Genomic DNA, 19,280 nt, shown 5'->3' on the forward strand with positions numbered 1-19,280 from the left:
AGCAATGTCACTACTACACATAGTGTGGCAATTGTTAATTTCTCCTGGGGAGGGGTAACTGGCCTAAAAAGAGTTGTGGTTAGTGCAGACCTCCCAGTTGAATGTTTGTTGGACAATGACCTTGAGAGCTCTCTATGGTCAGAAGTGGAGTACAGGACTCATGCAGAGATGTTAGGAATTTCATCACATGTCCTTGCTGTGACCAGGTCACAGGCCAAAAAGTGCCTCACTGAATCTCAGGTCTTGGATCCTGGAACAATGGACCAAGCACCTACCAAGAGGAAGAACAGGAGGGTTAAGGCAGTGCCTTCCCACCTGCCTACAAGTGTAGATCAGCCTTCCCAGGAAGATGATCTTGAGACCCCTGTAGGAACTGTCCCTGGAGAACTTGAGCATGTTCAAGCTGAGTTTCTGGGGACAGGGGGACCTTCTAGGGCAGACTTGGGGCAGGCTCAGTTAACCTGTCCTTCTCTTGAACCCCTCAGACAGCAAGCTGCTGCTGAGGCTGCTGGGAATGCTCAAGGTACCCATAGAGTGTATTGGGATGATGGGCTCCTTTATTCAGAGGGTAGAGACCCCAAACCTGGTACAACCAGGAGGTTGGTTATACCTCTGAAATTTAGGGGCTTCCTTCTAACCTTGGCCCATGATTTTCCTTTAGCAGGACATCTAGACCAGAACAAGACCTGGGACAGGCGTGTCCCTCACTTTCACTGGCCCCACATGTCTGAAGACACCAAGGAGTTTTGTCGCTCCTGTGTCACCTCACCTGCCAAGCCAGTGGCAAATCAGGTGGCACAACGAAGGCCCCCCTTATACCACTACCTGTGGTGGGGGTTCCCTTTGAAAGAGTGGGGATTGATATTGTAGGTTCAATGGATCCCCCTACAGCATCTGGGCACAGATTTATACTGGTGGTAGTGGACCATGCCACCAGGTTTACAGAGGCAATTCCCCTTAGGACCACTACAGCTCCTGTGGTGGCCAGGGCCTTACTTGGAGTTTTCTCCAGAGTGGGGTTTCCTAAGGAGGTAGTATCTGATAGAGGTGCCAACTTCATGGCAGGATACTTAACAGCTATGTGGAAGGAATGTGGTGTCAACTACAAGTTCACCACCCCTTATCGTCCACAAGGAAATTGGCTTGTTGAGAGATTTAACAAGACCCTAAAGGGTATGAGCAAAGGATTACCTGAAAAGCTCAGGCGCAGATGGGACATCCTTCGACCCTGCCTTCTGTTTGCTTACAGAGAGGTCTCACAAAAGGGGGTTGGCTTCAGCCCCTTTGAATTGTTGTTTGGGCACCATGTAAGAGGACCCCTATGTTTGGTGAGGGAAGGATGGGAGTTACCTCTCAAAAAACCTAAACAGGACATAGTGGACTATGTACTTGGTCTCCGCTACAGGAGGGCTGAGTATATGGAGAAGGCATCCAAAAATGTTGAGGCAAGCCAGGAACTTCAAAAAGCCTGGCACGACCAAAAGGCTGTCTTGACAAAGTACCAGCCAGGACTGAAGGTATGGGTGCTGGAGCCAGTGGCCTCAGCAGCACTCCAAGACAAATGGTCTGGACCCCATACAATTGTTGAAAAGAAGGGAGAGGTTACCTACTTGGTGGACCTAGGAACTCCCAGGAGCCCCAACAGGGTGCTCCATGTCAACAGACTGAAGGCATATGATGACAGGGAAGACATAGGCTTGCTCATGGCTACAGATGAGGGGCAGGAGGAAGAGAGTGACCCTCTCCCAGACCTGCTGACTCAGAACCCTGAAGATGGCTCAGTTGATGGTGTGGTCTTAGATGGCAGCCTCACTGAACATCAGCAAAATGACTGCAGACAAGTTTTACAGTCATACAGACATATGTTCTCCTTGACACCCAGTCAGGCTAACTGGTGTACCCATGTGGTGGACACTGGTGACAGTCTTCCTGTGAAAAACAAGATTTACAGGCAACCTGACCACGTCAGGGACTGTATAAAGACTGAGGTGCAGGTAATAAAAGGTTTTGCCTAATCAAATGAGAGAGACCCTTTACAGAACCAGGGGATTAGGGTACTAGTAAATAGTAGAAGGACAGGGATCCCTTGGTGAATCTAATTAGCCCAACCAGATGGCATGTGGTTGTCTGTGTTATAGCCCATATATTAGAAGTGAATATCACAAAACAAATTAGTATATTCTAAAAAGTTCTTCTTTTATTTTAGCTATAAACATTTTTTCATATATTTTGCAAAAAGATTTCTTTAAAAACATTACATGATCCTTACATTCAGATTTACAACAATATACACCTCATGATTAAAAATTCGACATTAAAACAGAATTGTGTTAAAAAAGAAAGTTACTACAACACTTCTATTCATAAAAGGGGGAAAGACATAGGAGAGAACAAATAACAGACAATCCTATTTGTCATATTAATACATTTCAGGGAACTCAAATCTAGGAGACTAATCCAGGACAATTTTTAATTGTAATGTCTATGGAAATAGCTCTATCCCTTGATTATGGGATTCCAGGCGTCGACGCGTTTCCATGGTTTGTTTAAGATATGACCATCTTTATCAAGACCAGAGTGGATATGTCTCTCCTATAACAATGGCACTGGATGGTTGCCACAATCAAGAAATCCTGCAGATAAACATACTTGTATAAATGCTATGTGCACCAATGATTACACCTCTATAATCTGATCATATTCTTGTGGACTAAAGCTTATGTTAAAACATATCAAATCTGATTTTGCACGGCATATACAGCAATTCATGATACTAGATTTGTCATGATTTCAAATTTATTAATACATATACTTTCCAGTTCTTAATCTATTGTTTCTTAAATGTATGCATATTTTTACATTGATCTCGTCTCAAATTATTTCTCTTATTGTTATGATACCCTTTGAATCATTTCTTATATATGGGCTTATTGGGCGAAGTGTACTACCCCCTTAAAGACATTTTTTGGTAGGAGGGCATTTTATGTTAAGTGGTAGTTGCAATTGGATTACCCACTATCCCGGGAAGCAGACTAAACCTATATGCTAGGGCGGGGTTTATTGGATACATGTCTTTTACCTTATAACATGGAAATAAAAGAAGAACTTTTTAGAATATACTAATTTGTTTTGTGATATTCACTTCTAATATATGGGCTATAACACAGACAACCACATACCATCTGGTTGGGCTAATTAGATTCACCAAGGGATCGCTTTCCTTCTAATAAAAGGTTTTGCACTTAATTGTTTCTGAAAAGGGATACTGATCAGTCTAACCTTGACCTCTTTCTCAGGTCAATTGCAGTGGACGGAAGAGGGGCTGAGGCAAGAAGTAGCCGGAAACCAGAAGAAGGAAGAGCCAGAAGCCATGCCAGTTGAAGTCAATAAAGGTCTGGAGAGTGCAGGAGTGCCAGCGCCAAAGGATCTGTTCTAAGGTAAGTGGGAGGTAGACGAGCACAAGCACTGAGTGAGGCTCAGGGGCTGCCTTTTATAGACAGGGCTGGGTGTGGTTCAAAGAGCTGGGTGTGGTTTGAAGAACTGGGTGTGGTTCTCACAAGCAGGTGTGCAGAGCTTCAGTTATTATGCTAATGAGTTGAAGTAACACATGGCCTAGGGAGGAGTGTTCTAAATAAGCCTTGGTAAAAGCAAGGTCCAATGTTTTCTAAATAAGCCTTGGTAAAAGCAAAGTCCAATGTGCAAACAAGACAGCAATGTCAAAACTTGTGAATACATTGAGCAACATACACAGAAGTCTTAGGGAGGGCTTGAGATAACAAGAAAGCTTTCAGTAGTATGTTTAAAGAGAGCTATTACAGAGACCACTAGTGCAATGAGAGGGGACATTCTCTTGGCTGTGCACAAACCCTAACAGTCGCCCCCCTCAAAGGCCCTCCAACTGGACGGGGTTTCCCTGGATTTTTTAGATAAAACTGTCTAATCAACCGTGGGGCATGTACATAGGACGCTGGTTCCCATGAATTCTCAGTTTCGTCATATCCTTTCCATTCTACTAAATAAAACAGACGTCCATGAATTATTTTTGCGTCTTTTATGCTTTTCACTTCATATTCTAGATTTCCCTTAATTGGTTTGGGTGGAGGTGGTGGTTTGAGTCGGGTATTTGGGTTGTACGGCTTAAGCAAGGACACATGGAATGTAACATGTACTGGGTACTCTTTTGGTAAGTCCAATTTTACTAATACCAGGTTTACTATGGCAGTTACACTAAAGGGTCCAATGAAACGTGGTTGCAGCTTTCGGGATCCCTCTATATTTAGGTTCTTTGTGGAGAGCCATACTTTGTCACCGATTTTATACATTGGGGCCTCAGATCTGTGTTTGTCTGCTTGTCTTTTCATGCTTTCTTTGTACTTTAATAAATGGTTCCTGGCCTTGTTTTGTATGTCACCTAATCTTGTTAGTCTATCTGTTACTGTAGGCAACAGGAAATCTTCTAATAAAATGGGTATAGCTTTCGGATGATACCCCTGCATGAAATAGAATGGTGAGCAAAGTAGAGCTGCATGCTCAGTATTATTATAAACAAACTCCGCTACAGGGAGAGCTTCCAACCATTCACTAGAATAATCAGCCAATAAACAATGTTTCGTTTGAAGTAAGGTTTGGTTCAGTCGTTCAGTTTGTCCATCTGTTTCTGGATGGAAAGCAGTGGATAATGCCACATCTATTTTCAGTTTTTCACATATTTTTTTTACAAAATCTAGAGTTGAACTGGCTACCTCGGTCTGACACCACTTTGCTTGGCAAACCATGTAAACGCACAAATTCTCTTATAAAAATATCGTCAAATTCTGCTGCAGTTGGCAATTTCCGTAATGGTACAAAATGTGCCATTTTAGACAAAAAATCCACTGTCACTAATACTGTTGTGAAGGATTTTACTGGTGGTAAACCTACAATAAAGTCTACACTCACAGTGTGCCAAGGTTGTTTGGGTGATGGCATTGGTATTAACAAACCGTCAGGGGCCTTATGAGAAGATATATGTATTGTACAAACTGGACAGGTAGTGACAAATTGCTTAATGTCCTTACACATATTGTCCCACCAAAAGTGTTTTTGCACATTTTCCAGGGTTTTTACCCAGCCAGGATGACCTGCCAACGGTGAGGCGTGATGACAAATTATCACTTGTGTTTGTAATTCTGTGGTGGGCACTAATAGCATGTTGTTGTGATACAATAAACCTAGTTGTATTGAGTTATCGGAATCCTTTAACCACTCTTGAGGTGCCATTTGCATGTGTACATTATATAGATTTGTGATGAAATCCTTCTGTTGTACTGGTGCCCAAAATTTTTAGGGAGGAATAATGGGTTCTCCTATTTTGTCTTGTTTCATGTCTGAGGTATGTCCATATCTAGATAACACATCAGATTGAATTTGTTGTGCACCTGGTCTATAGGTTATAACAAAGTCAAATGTACTAAAAAAAATTTAACCAGCGCATCTGACGGGGAGTTAATGCTTTTAGTGATCCAAAGAACTGTAGGTTCTTATGGTCAGAAAAGATGGTAACAGGCTACTTGGCTCCCATTAAATGGTGCCTCCATTCAGAAAAGGCTACTTTGATAGCTAGTAGTTGTGTTTCAGCCACAGTGTAATTTTGTTCTCTGGTAATAACTTTTTGGAATAGAAGGCTATAGGATGTAATTGGACATCTACTGCATCTCGTTGAGAGAGAACTCCTCCTAAAGCTACTTGTGAAGCATCCGCTTTGACAAAAAATAGCAAGTCAGGATCAGGATGTTTCAGAATTGGGCTAAAGTGAACTTTTGTTTCAGGAGTTGAAAGGCGTGAGTCGCCTCATCAGACCAAATAAATCGTTGCCCTTTCCACAACAAGGTGGTTATTGGGGCCGCAATGTCTGCAAAATGAGAAATAAACATCCTATAAAAATTGGCAAAACCCAGAAATTTCGGAACATCCTTCACAGATGATGGTTCTCGCCAATCAGTAATAGCACTCATTTTCTTTTCATCCATAATTATTCCTTGAGGTGACAGGCAGTATCCTAAAAAGTCCACTTTGCTGACATTAAAAGTACATTTTTCTAATTTAGTAAAGAGATGATTTTCTTTTAACTTTGAAAATACTGCATGAACATGTTGGGTATGCTCTTCCGGGTTCTTAGAATAAAAAAGGATGTCGTCTATGTATACTATGACACAAACGTCCAGGAATTTGTGTAGGACCTCATTTATAAAGAATTGAAAGGCCGCAGGGGCATTACACAACCCAAAGGGCATTACTGTATACTCAAATAGGCCAAACTTTGTCTTGAAAGCGGTCTTCCACTCATCCCCCTCTTTTATTCAGACCAGGTGGTAAGCTCCCCGCAGATCTAGTTTAGTGTATACAGTCGAATGTCTTAATCGATCCAACAACACAGGTATTAGTGTGTTGCTATTTTTTATTGTAGCCTTATTTAGTCCTCTATAGTCGATACACGCGCGCAGAGATGTATCCGGCTTCGGGATAAAAAAAAGTGGAGATGACACCGGAGATGTGGAATGTCAGATGAACCCAGACTGTAGTAGGTCATCTAGGTAGGTTCTTAAATATTTGGTCTCTTAGTCAGTCAAAGCATATACTCTGTTATTAGGTAAAGGGGCCCCTGGGATGAGATCTATACGGCAGTCATATGACCGATGTGGGGGTAACACACTAGCCTTCACTGGATCAAAAACGTCTTTAAAGTCAGAATATTCAGGAGGGAGGCTTGGTTCCTCTTGTGTAACACTAGCACAATGTATTACTGAGCTCTGTTCTGTACCTGCTTCTTGATAGCAATGGGTTCTACAGAATGAGGAATCCAAACTAACTGTTCTGTTCACCCAATCAATTTTTGGGTTATGAGTTGTTAACCAGGGTACCCCGAGAATCAAGCCAAAATTAGGGGTAGCTATCAGATCAAATCTAATCATGTCTGTGTGCCCGTTTTGACAGACCATGACAAGGGGACTTGTTTGTTTTGTGATTAATCCAGAGGTCAATTCTGACCCATCCACTGCACATACTGCTTCTGGACAAGGCTTTAGGCAAATAGGAAGACCTAATGTGTTAGCTAACTTATTATCCACAACATTTCCTGGCGCTCCTGAGTCCAGTAGGACAGGGAGAGAATGTCTAACTTGGGTAGAAACAATTAAAAAGATCTGAATTATGAAATGCCTAGGTATGTGCAGTACCATGAAGGCTGCAGAATTAGAGGTTTGATTAAGATGTTTTCTCGAACAAGGAAACCCCCTTGTCGAGCTTAATCGTTTCCCGACTCAGTTGAGGAGATAGAGGAAACAGTACCCTTTCGTCAAGTTTTAGGTTTTATGGGACATTCTCTAGCAAAATGTCTTGCCTTGCCACAATATAAACATAATTGAAGGTTTCTCCTTCTTTCTTTTTCCTCAGACGTGAGTGGACCTCTGAGTGTCCCTATTTGCATAGGCTCTGGTTCAGGGAATTTATTATCTGTGTCTTTCTTCTCATGTCTAATAAAAGTTAACCGCGATTCCAGTTTGGATTTATCTCCCTTCCTTTCTCCTAGTCTGTGTTCCAATGTCACGACTAAATCTACAAAGTCAGAATAGTCTTCTGGCAAATCAACGATATGAGCCAGCACATCTTTTAACTCGTCTCTCAAACCTTTATAAAAAAGGGAGACACACTTTTCTTCTGGCCAACGTGTCTCGGTGAGTAAACGATTAAAACTAGTGAGATAGGTCAATAAATCCTTGTTACCTTGTTTAAGATTTAAAAGCTCTTTATCGCTTGCCTGCATAAAAGTCTGTTTTGCAAAAAGGCTGGTCATAGTACGTTTAAATTGATTCCAATTATGGAGGATGGGATCATCTCTATCCACGAAATGAATTGGCCAATTGCCTGCTGTACCGCCCAAATAAGACAAGACGAATGCCACTTTCGTAGCATCAGTAGGGAACTGTTGTGGTTTACAAACGAAGTGTAATTGACATTGATTGATAAAAACATGGAATTCGTTACTATCTCCATGAAAACGTTCAGGTGCTGCTAAAGGCACAGCATTAGGAACATTAACAGTAACCTCAACTGGGGGGGGGGGGGAGTTGCATGTTTTGCTCGCGCCCCTGTCTCTGAGGAGGTTTTAAACAAAGTCGTAAAGGCTGTGTTCCACTGAGATTCACTAGGTTTATACCTGTTTAAATCCTGTTTTAAAAAGGTGTTTTCCAACTTTAATTTCTCTTTTTCCTCTTGAATATGTTGCAAGATGCCAGACACTGATTCATTATGGGCCAAGTCCTCGCATAGGGCCTGCCCCATATCCGTGGCGTTAATGCCCTCTTTTTCTTCCCCGGCATTCATCGTCTAACAGAACTGAATATTTTAAAGGCTTGTGCTTCTGTCAAAGCCCAGCTCACCTAAGTTTCTGTTCATTTCTGATGGAGGTTGAAGACCGTCCGATCCAGCCCTGAAACTGCTTGTTCCAGCACACTAGTTTTAAAACAGTGCACTAAGAACCAAAAGCGAAGAAGAGCTGCTAAAATCTGAGGCCCTCTCTGACTTCTGTAGAAACTGCTGCCTAATGAAACATAAGCAAAGAACAGATAAGTGCAACCTATCCCTAAATGTGTTCCTGACTAAACCTTAATCTTATTAGAAATTCTCTTCTAAAAGTACCTCTTGGATCCTGGTCTCAAGCTTCCAGGTTTGGAATGTGTTACTGTTATGGGATGTGCTTTCTATTACTTTAAAACTTCTGTAAAATCAAACGAATATCATTATCAGAATTACCAACGTCTAACATTCACCTTAATATAACTAAAGCGTAAATTCTTAATAGCAAACTCACTTTTCACACATTTCCAGACTTTTTATAAAACAAATTCTGTAGTTTTACATCAAAATACAGCAGGTAATTTGTGCAAGTCCTTGATTTACTGTTTGCCTTGCTGTCAATGGTTTCCTCTGTTCGATTCTTAAAAAAGTTCCATGTAAAACAATGTTTATTTCACAAAGTTCCACAAAGTATTCTTGTAACAAAGGGTTTGAAGCACAAATTTCATGGGAGATATCTTGTTCCAAATTGTCTTTACATAAATCCAGAAATCGCTGATAAAGTTCTTTCAGGTAATAAAAGGTTTTGCTGAAAAGGGATACTGATCAGTCTAACCTTGACCTCTTTCTCTATTGCAGGTCGATTGCAGTGGACTGAAGAGGGGCTGAGGCAAGAAGTAGCCGGAAACCAGAAGAAGGAAGAGCCAGAAGCCACGCCCGTTGAAGTCAATGAAGGTCTGGAGAGAGCAGGAGTGCCAGCGCCGAAGGATCTGTTCTCAGGTAAGTGGGAGGTAGATGAGCACTGAGTAAGGTTCAGGGGCTGCCTTTTATAGACAGGGCTGGGTGTGGTTCCAAGAGCTGGATGTGGTTTGAAGAACTGGGTGTGGTTCTCACAAGCAGGTGTGCGGAGCTTCAGCTATTATGCTAATGAGTTGAAGTAACACATGGCCTAGGAAGGAGTGTTCTAAATAAGCCTTGGTAAAAGCAAGGTCCAATGTTTTCTAAATAAGCCTTGCTAAAAGCAAGGTCCAATGTGCAAACAAGACAGCAATGTCAAAACTTGTGAATACATTGAGCAACATACACAGAAGTCTTAGGGAGGGGCTGAGATAACAAGAAAGGCTTTCAGTAGTATGTTTAAAGAGAGCTATTACAGAGACCACTAGTGCAATGAGAGGGGACATGCTCTTTGCTGTGCACAAACCCTAACAAATAACTACTCCCCCGACTATGGAATATCACCAGATATGGTCTACAAACCCAATTAAGTACCTGGGCGTGTGGGTGCATCGAGACCCTGAAGTGGGCATAAGGCAGAATTATGGAAAGTCTTGTGCAGTCTTAGAACAACAAGTAGACAGATGGGCACCCTTACCATTGTCCCTGGCAGATTATATTGCTCTCATAAAGATGGTCACCCGGCTACAGTTTTTATATCTGTACAGTAATATCCTATAAAACTCACCACCCATTTTTTTAACGCTCCCGATTTTTATATTTACTACTTGTGCGCACAGGCACAATATGCATATCATTGGTATCATCCGCATGCATTCACACCACACGTTGCAGTAGAAGATGGGGACGTACATTTTATTCATTTGTAGAGTGTATTGTTATACCAACGGTGTGTCCCCGCGCTAAGACATAACCAGATGAGCGACTACCGTTTCTGTGTGGGTCTTACACTCTCTCCTCATATGTATTGGAGAACAGCCATGTCTTCAGCTGTTTACGGAGCAAGCTTTTGCTGGGTTCCGTTCTTATGGAAATTGCTAGGGTGTTCCAGATTTCGGCTGCCAAGTACCTGAAAGAACGGGCTCCTATACGGGCTTTGAACATTTTTGGGACCTTCACTAAGGCCATGTCCATGGATATGTTTAGTCAGCAAAGGTTGCAGGTATCTAGGGCCTTTGTGTGAGAGGATGCGGTGGCAAAAGCGCATCACCTTGAGCATGGCTCTTTTTTCTACTGGCAGCCAGTGTAGGGTGGCAAGAGCCTTCTTAGAGTTTGTTCTCCTGGGGAGACTGAGAACCAAAAATGCCGCAGAATTTTGCACCCTCTGTAGTGTAGCTAGGCCTTTTTTTGAGGCCCCTAAGTACAGTACATTTCCATAGTCCAATTGTGAGCTGATAACTGCGTGGACTATGGCCTTTCTGGCTTTGGCTGGTAGTAGGTCTATAACTTTCCCTAAGGTTTTGATGGGCCCATAGCACTTTCCAGCTACCTTCCGGATTTGATTGTCAAATGATAGTTTAGAGTCTAACCAGATTCCAAGGTTTTTCACCTCTAATTTTGGGTGGGGGACTTGGCCCAGTACTTCTGGCCACCAAGCAGATGACCAGATGGTGGGTGTCTTCCCTACCACTAATACCTCCGTTTTATTACCATTTAACCTGAGGCAGTGGTTTGACATCCAGTCAGCCACTTCTTCTAGACAATTTGCAAAGCGGGTCTCTGCTTGATCTTTGTTTTGGGATAGAATTACAATTAGTTGCGTGTCATCAGCGTATGACACTATTGACACCTCGTGTTTCTCTACACAATCTGCCAGTGGTCCCACATACAGATTAAAGAGTGTGAGGCTTATTGATCCCTGTGGGACCCCTTGAAGCAGAGGGTAGCTATCAGACAGGTGTGTCCGTTGGGCCACTTGGAAGCTCCGTTCGGTAAGGAACAAAGTCAGCCACTTAAGGGCATTACTCCTAATGCCGCAGGTCTCTAGTCTCTGAAGTAGTAGTGGATGTGAGATGGTGTCAAATGCTGCGCAGACATCCAATAGGATAAGCGCGGCTGTTTGCCCCTCATCCACATGTTTTCTCAGTGACTCTGTCGCCATTAATAGTGCTTATTCTGTTGAGTGTGCCATTCTAACACCTGATTGGGAGGGGTGTAACAGGTCGTTCATGTTGATGAGGTCCACTGGTTGTTTATTTTGGATTTTCTCTGCAATTTTAGCCATGAATGGGAGTAGTGAGATTGGGCGCAGATCCCATTTGGCTTGCCAAAATACTCACACACATGCATAGAGGAACGTCTAGGTCTATAATAAACACCCTAGATGCTACTATTGGTGCCTGTCAGGCAATCGGGTGACTCACAGACAGGCTTCCTAAATATGCTCTGGCCCTACCATTGGCATATCATGCAGCACTCATGGTGATACAAGAACGAGGCATGATGCACTTGCTTATAGAAGCTAAGATGGATCGCATGCAAGACGTGTACCGGGAGGGGCATTTTGTTACAAGTGAAAATCTGCAACGCATTGTTAACCAATCCCCACTATTTCAGCTCACGGTGCATTGTTTGAAACTAGCAGTTAAAACACATTACACAACAGCAAATCAGCAGGGATGTGCCAGAACACTTGCGACGCACAAAAGCACCTGTGCGCCACCACTGACGCGCCGCATTTACAACTCTGCGCGCCGTGGTGCACGGATGGGCCGATGCGTGTTGCATCCCCCAGCGTAAAGGGGGGCATTGCTGGAGTCGCGTCGCAAGAGCGACGCGGCTCCAGCAAGGCCCGGGGCCCTCTTTGCCTAACATGCTGCAGGGTTTTGACACAGCATGGCCATAAAAGTGACTCAGCGAAATCTTGTAGGTTTTACTGAGTCACTTTTATAAGGCGTACCTGTGAGGGAACACCCACCCTGCGCTGGAACGCCCACATTAAACCTGAAGCAGGTTTCATGTGGCGCAGGGCTTTACAACGTGACGCATCTTCCTAGATGCGTCACGTGTTCAATACGGCGTAACATGGCACATGGTTTACGCCACCCCTGCGTCACAGAAGTGACGCTACGGCAGCGTAAATGTGTTGCAAGGGGCTTTTTAAATCTGCCCCAGAGGGTGCTGCTTAACACCTTTGGGCTCTGAGAATCTTAGGCCACAACACTGGACACACAGCCTTCCAGTCAGCACCTCTTGACTCTGCGATTCCTGTGGTCTGCCCCACACCAGACTAAGAGACCTCCAGTAAGCACATCTGGATCGCACAGCTTTTCTGACCAGCAACACACACACAGACATCGGTTTTACCTTTGGACTCAACAAACAATATCACACTGTGCCAGACAAAGAGGGGTAATTATTGTTATTATTTCACACAATGCAGCACACCAGGCAACGTTGACATGCTGTGTTGTGTGAAAGGTAGACAGAAGAACAGCACAATATGTATGACGATATGGGGCTGCTGCTGTCACTTTAAGCTGCCGCACTCCATGCACATGCCCTCGTGCCATAATCCAAGGTTTTGTGAATAATGTCTAGCATTGATTTGTACTGTTATACTTTTCATATATGTTTTTACACTTTTGAAAATATGGCCTAGGTTTTAGATATCCTAAACCCTCTGTCAAAGCACAGACTGCTTTGACAGAGCCTACTAACTTGAGCCAGGGAAACTAGCGAACTACAACTAACAGACCTTCTATGCGTTACGTGAGAATGGTGCATTCTGGGGAACACAGTACAGTGAGAATGCAGGATTATGTGTTGTACTACTGAGTTCTGAAACCTATTTCATCATGGATAGACACGCAAGACATCCACACTATACAGTTTAAAGATTTTATTAAAATCACTGTCTTAATCTCGTGCAGGTAATATGTATAACTATAAGTATAAACATAAATGCAACAGAGGCAATGCAAGCAATTAACAAGCGCAATATTAAAAATAATTGCAACATTTTGTGATGGCATTTCAATAATTAATTGCCCTGAATGATGGAATCAATCTATGACAATCAATCCCTGCTTTTTAGCCTTTAGCTAAGCTTTCTAAGCACCAAAAGTGGCTTTCTGAGTTTCTTTAGATAACCTCCAGCATACCTTAGCTGAACAAGAGGCTTGTTTAGTTAGCCTCTTAGCTCTATTTTGCAAAGCAAAGTAAATTTCAATTCTTCATTTTGAGATGGTTTGTGTTAGTTTGAAACTCTGATCTGGCATAAAGTGTTAGTAAACCTGCTCCATTACTGTTCCAGTCTCTGCAATTACTGTAAGCTGAAATGCACCTCTAAGGTTTTAGGTCAGTTGACTTCCATTTTCTTTTTTTTTTTTGTAAGACGTTTATTAGTAGCATAGAGCAGTACACAATGCGGAGCCTACAACCCTGGGGGCCGGCTGCAACACTTCAATGCATAGAAGAAAAATTAAAGTGAGGTACTGAGAAAGGGATAAAAGGAACAAAGTAGTAAGTGCCCATATCTCATCTGAACATAGCACCTGGTTGATTAACATTTACTGCATTGTGTGTTTCTTGCATGTTCACTGTCCAATTTTACATTCAAATGATGTCTCATTTTATCTTTTTATAACTAAAGAAGTTAACTCTGTATACTCAACCGTTCTTATCCGTGTATCCCTGAAAGTACGCTATATCGTCAGGGTAACGTACTGGTATCTGCTGTACGGATATCCAAAGCTGTCGTGGACAGACCCTGTGAGTGTGCCATGCGGATAGAATTCGGTAATGTATGAGTTCTCTCTATCCGAACTGTGATGCATATCGCCTACATGGAACGATGTGCGTCGACTGATTATCAACGCGGTGGTTAAATTGTAACGTTTTATAAATAGTATAGCCTAAGTGCACACTGAGGAGATTTGACTTACATCAGGATTTGTAGCATTTAGGCTTTAGCATTTGTGTTCCGCGGTGGTGCAGTATTGTGTTGGTCTTTGGAGTCCCCGTTTGTAGGTTTACATGTTCTCAGGAGATTGTGAATTGGCGTCCTATGGGAGGTGGCATGTAAGCGTGTCCCTTCCGTGTGTCCACCTTGTGTCTATCTGACATATCGTGGTATCGTTCAGCATGTCGCATAGTCCGGGGTGTCGGGCAGTGTATACGTCTAGGCCCCTAGATTAGTACACTCAGTGTTATATCTTGTGTGGCAGGTCTGACCAGTCATGGCCATGACCCAAACCAGCTCCAATCGGGGAACAAACAATCCAAGGGGTAATCAACCATGAAGTAATAGTACGGATGCGTCAGGCTTCTTCATGTGTGTTCCGAGTGAAACGATTATGGAAGAAACATCTATATATACAAGAGTGAAAAAACATAGAAATAAACGAGGGGGGATATTATGTGGAAGAGCAGGGGGGGGGGAAAGAGTGTATTTGGGGGAGTGTGGTCGTGTGAGTAACCAGGAGATTGTCGTGTTGTGTCATGTACTGTTGGATCGTCGCGTGGGAGGGTGCCCGGACCCGTGGCTAGTGTGTAGGAGGATTATTAGTGCATTGTGGTTAGGGGTGCCAAGCTCCTACTGTCTTGTGGGGCACCGTATCGTCAGTGCCTCAGCCTGTCGGGCGGCATGGGGGGGCTCGGTCGTCCGAGGCCGCAGTGTCTCCACACCTACTCTGCAAGTGTCTGCATTAGACTTCCATATATATTGGTCATTACACCTCTGACCTTCTGGCTTACTCTGGGTTTAGTGCACAAATCCTATTCCTGGGAAGACAAATATAAAACTGCCAATAGGTTACATTTTGTTTCTAAGAAGAAGGAATGGACCCACTTCACACCTTAGCTACAGACTGCTAAGTAGGTGGGCAATGTCCTGAAAACAGGGTTGCACTTTTTGGAGCTTTAGAACATTAAGGAACACATTGTGATCAAGGAAAAAGCTAATGAACTAGAAAGAAATCCAACAGAAATTGCATCTTTAATGCATACACAAAAGCATTTTATGTAATTGTTTTTAAAAGGCTTTCTGCCAGTTGTTTCGGATAATCTTGCAAACCAATGTCTGTTGTTCCTCCTATATGTTCTGCATCAATCAATCAATCAATCAATCAATCAATCAATCAATCAGAGTACTTGTAAAGCGTGCTACTTACCCGTGAGGGTCTCAAGACGGTATGGGGAGGTGGGGTGCTGCTACTGCTCGAAGAGCCAGGTCTTGAGGAGTCTTCTGAAGGCGAGTAGGTCTTGGGTCTGCCGTATGTGGGTAGGGAGGGTGTTCCAGGTCTTGGCAGCGATGGAGGAAAAGGATCTGCCACCGGAGGTCGTTCGTTCGATGCCGGGGACAGCGGTGAGGGCGTGGCTGGCGGAGCGGAGCTGGCGGGTGGGGGTGTTGAAGCTGAGTCTGCTGTTCAGGTAGGCTGGTCCGGCGTTGTGGAGTGCTTTGTGTGCGTGGGTGAGGAGCTTGAAGGTGATCCTCTTGTCGACGGGGAGCCAGTGTAGGTCTCTCAGGTGGGGGGGATGTGGCTGCGGCAGAGGATGTTGACGATCAGTCGGGCGGAGGCGATTTGGATGCGTTGTAGTCATTGTAGATTTTTGGCTGGAATTCCTGCGAAGAGTGCGTTGCCATAGTCCAGTCTTGTGCTGCCGAGGGCCTGTGTCACCGTTCTTCTTGTTTCGGTCGGGATCCACTTGTAGATCCTGCGGAGCATGCAGAGGGTGTTGTAGCAGGAGGAGGAGACGGCGTTAACCTGCTAAGACATGGAGAGGGAGGAGTCGAGGATGAATCCTAGGTTGCGTGCATGGTCAGTGGGTGTTGGTGCTGTTCCCAGTGTGGTCGGCCATCAGGAGTAATCCCAGGCTGAGGGGGTGAGTCCGAGGATGAGGACCTCCGTCTTATCCGAGTTCAGCTTCAGACGGCTGCTCCTCATCCAGTTGACGACGGCCTTCATTCCCTCGTGGAGGTTGGTTTTGGCGGTGTGTGGGTCCTTCGTGAGAGAGAGGATGAGTGTGTGTCGTCGGCGTAGGAGATGATGTTGAGGTTGTGATGGCGGACCACTTGTGCGAGGGGGCCATGTAGACGTTGAACAGCGTCAGGCTGAGAGATGAGCCCTGGGGGATGCTGCAGATGATGTCGGTGGCTTCAGATCAAAAGGGTGTGAGGCAGATGCTCTGGGTTTTGCCGGAGAGGAAGGACGTGGTCCAGTCAAGGGCCTTCTCTTGGATTCCGGCTTCTAGGAGGCGTGTCTTTAGAGTGCGATGGCAGACCGTGTTGAAGGCGGCTGACAGGTCCAGGAGGATGAGCGCTGAGGTTTCGCCGTTGTCTAGTTGGCGCCTGATTTCGTCTGTGGTGGCGATGAGGGCTGTCTTGGTGCTGTGGTTTCGTCTGAATACGGACTGGGACGGGTCCAAGATGTTGTTGTCTTCCAGGTGGTGGGCCAATTGCATGTTGATGATTTTTCTCGACGACCTTTGCCGGGAACGGGAGCACGGAGATGAGCCGGAAGTTCTTGAGGTCCTCGGGGTCCGCCTAGGGCTTCTTGAGGAGGGTGTGCATGCAGAAATGATACATGTCTAGGTTCTACTTGCACAAACTATGCATGTAGACACCCATGTATAGATTCAGCCAAAACACTAACATCTTTTCCAAAGCACAAACCTGTCTCAGGGCACTAGAGAACTTTATAACAGAACCCGGATATATTGCACACTTTTTCTATGTTTGGCACAAGGAAATGCCAGTAATTATCCAAAAATCTCAGGATGATAATCAGAGGGTGGGATTCATGCCTGATTCCCCATGTTCAAATCGGGGAAGCTCGACTAAATAGTCCACATTTCCACCTGTGCAAAAAAAAGAAATGTTGGTTAAATAGTGTCCAAGTTATTGTGGCATTAAAACATGGGGCCACTGAGACAAAAGTCTAACCAGTGGCGGTTTCTCCATGAGGGCGCCGGGGGCTCGCTCCCATTACATTCTACAATATCATAGCAATGCTCATAATTCGTTTTTTAAAAATAGAAAATACCCTCTTTGTTATTTTATATTGTTGTGGTCTTGACCTACTTAATACTCAAAGGCGGGGCACTGCCTGCTCCACTCACCAGCATCGGTGTTGTAGTGAAGCTAATGTGGACACTGTCACGTGACATCACTCTGCAATGCTTGGTCCCAGGGCAGGCCCAAAGAAGCCTAAGTGTTTGCCGGGCTGATAACCTCACATCCCTGAAGGTTGTGATGGCATCAGCTCGGCAAACACCTAGCTTCAAGGCCCAGTCTCCACCCCCTGACACCGTGGATGTAAAGTTAGCCCCTGGCTTTTTAAATAGGAGCCTGGTATGGCTAACCCTCCATGTCAATCAGAGTGGAGAGCTTGTCACCACACCCTTTTAAAACTCCTTACAGGGCGTGGGTGGGACCCCTCCACCCTCCCTCTCTCTAATGAGTTGGGAAAGGGTGTGGCCGGTTGGAAAAAAAGGAATAAAGTCTGCACTGGCTCGACATGAGACTGCTTCCCCCGGGTGAGGCCTTGTCAATCGGAGTGGAAGCCATTAAGAAACAATGAATATGCTTCACCTGGGACAAATAGGAGTTCTGTGCAACTCGTAGAGATCAGATGGAACTGGTAATTTATTTTAAAAGAGTTCAATTGTGCGTGTGAGTTCATTTGTTTGGCGAGTTCTTGTTTGGTGGTGGGAGAAATAGTTTCACTTAAGTTTCTCAGTGTTGTGGGGACATGTATGCGCTGTGCGTTCTATCTGCTCACTACACTTTGTTGAGCTCTTTTACCACTGCTTTTGTGTTTAATGTTTGCTTAACCCTTTTATCTATTTTATGGTACATTGTTCCTGATTGTAGTCTGCGCATACCTAGCTAAATTGTGTTTAAACTTCGAATAGCTGATAAAATCATGTTTACTGACGTGCCCCATCACTCTGTGGAACTGGTCATCAACATTAACGCCTGGCCACTTTAAAAAGCCACCAGCCGCCACTGAGTCTATCTTTCCGACTTTCGGTATTCGCAAAGGGCATTTACGAGTAGTAAAGTTAGACTTTTGTCTCAGTTAAACTTACTTTTATTTTTAATTTTAACTGAGACCAAAACTGAGACAAAAGTCTAACTTTACTACTCGTAAATTGCTTTTGTGAATACCGAAAGTCGTAAAGTTAGACTTTCGTCACAGTTTACCTTTGTGAATCAGGCCCAGGCACTATGATGCAAGGGTACCTGTGTTGGGGCTAGGCTTCTACATTTAGCGCCAGTGCTAGGCGAAACACAGGGGTGCACAGCATTCTTGTAAATACGCCGCATCCCTGCGATTTCAGAATGGCAGAGCTCAAGGTTAGCAATTTTAGCTTAACGCAGTGTTCCATCATTCTCTTGTAAATATGCCCCCTTGACCTCTTCTTGCTCGATACATTCGAGAATCATGTCAGTTGCTGAAGAGTTGATGCACAACATGTGATCATCCTTGATACTGGCTTTTGTATCCAAGTGGATCAGTCAGTCAGATGTCTTCAAACTGTGGGGCGCGACCGCTAGGGGGGTTGTGGCGTTCTAGGAAGGGGGTCCCAGTTTCCCCAGCTTTACTTGTCCCTGCAAAAAGACAGCTGGGATCGCTAATTGAGATCGTTATCAGCTGCTTTCCTGAATGAAAGGCAAATGCGCCTTATCAGTTTATCTGCAATTGTAACAGATGCTTTGGAGCAGTTATGTTTCTTTGTGAAGAGGAAGGTGTGTTTTTTTTTTCTTTGTGGAAGTGCAAAGAGTTAACAACTGGGCTGGAAAGTTCTTGCTTTTGATTTTAATGCATTTACACAGCCCTTAGTGCCCCTAAAGAGGTGTTTAAGGGACAGTTATATAAAAAAAGAAACCTGCATTACATACACTCTGGGATTATTAAAACCTACATTTTGAAAGCACCATTTTATCTTAAAACTATTTGCACATTTTGCAGCATTTTATCTTACCCTGTGCGTAATGCAAGTATAAAAAATTGACTTACATATTCACAGTGCTTTCCGTCACA

Source organism: Lissotriton vulgaris, chromosome 8 (assembly GCF_964263255.1).
Source record: "Lissotriton vulgaris chromosome 8, aLisVul1.2, whole genome shotgun sequence".
Taxonomy (NCBI): Eukaryota; Metazoa; Chordata; class Amphibia; order Caudata; family Salamandridae; genus Lissotriton; species Lissotriton vulgaris.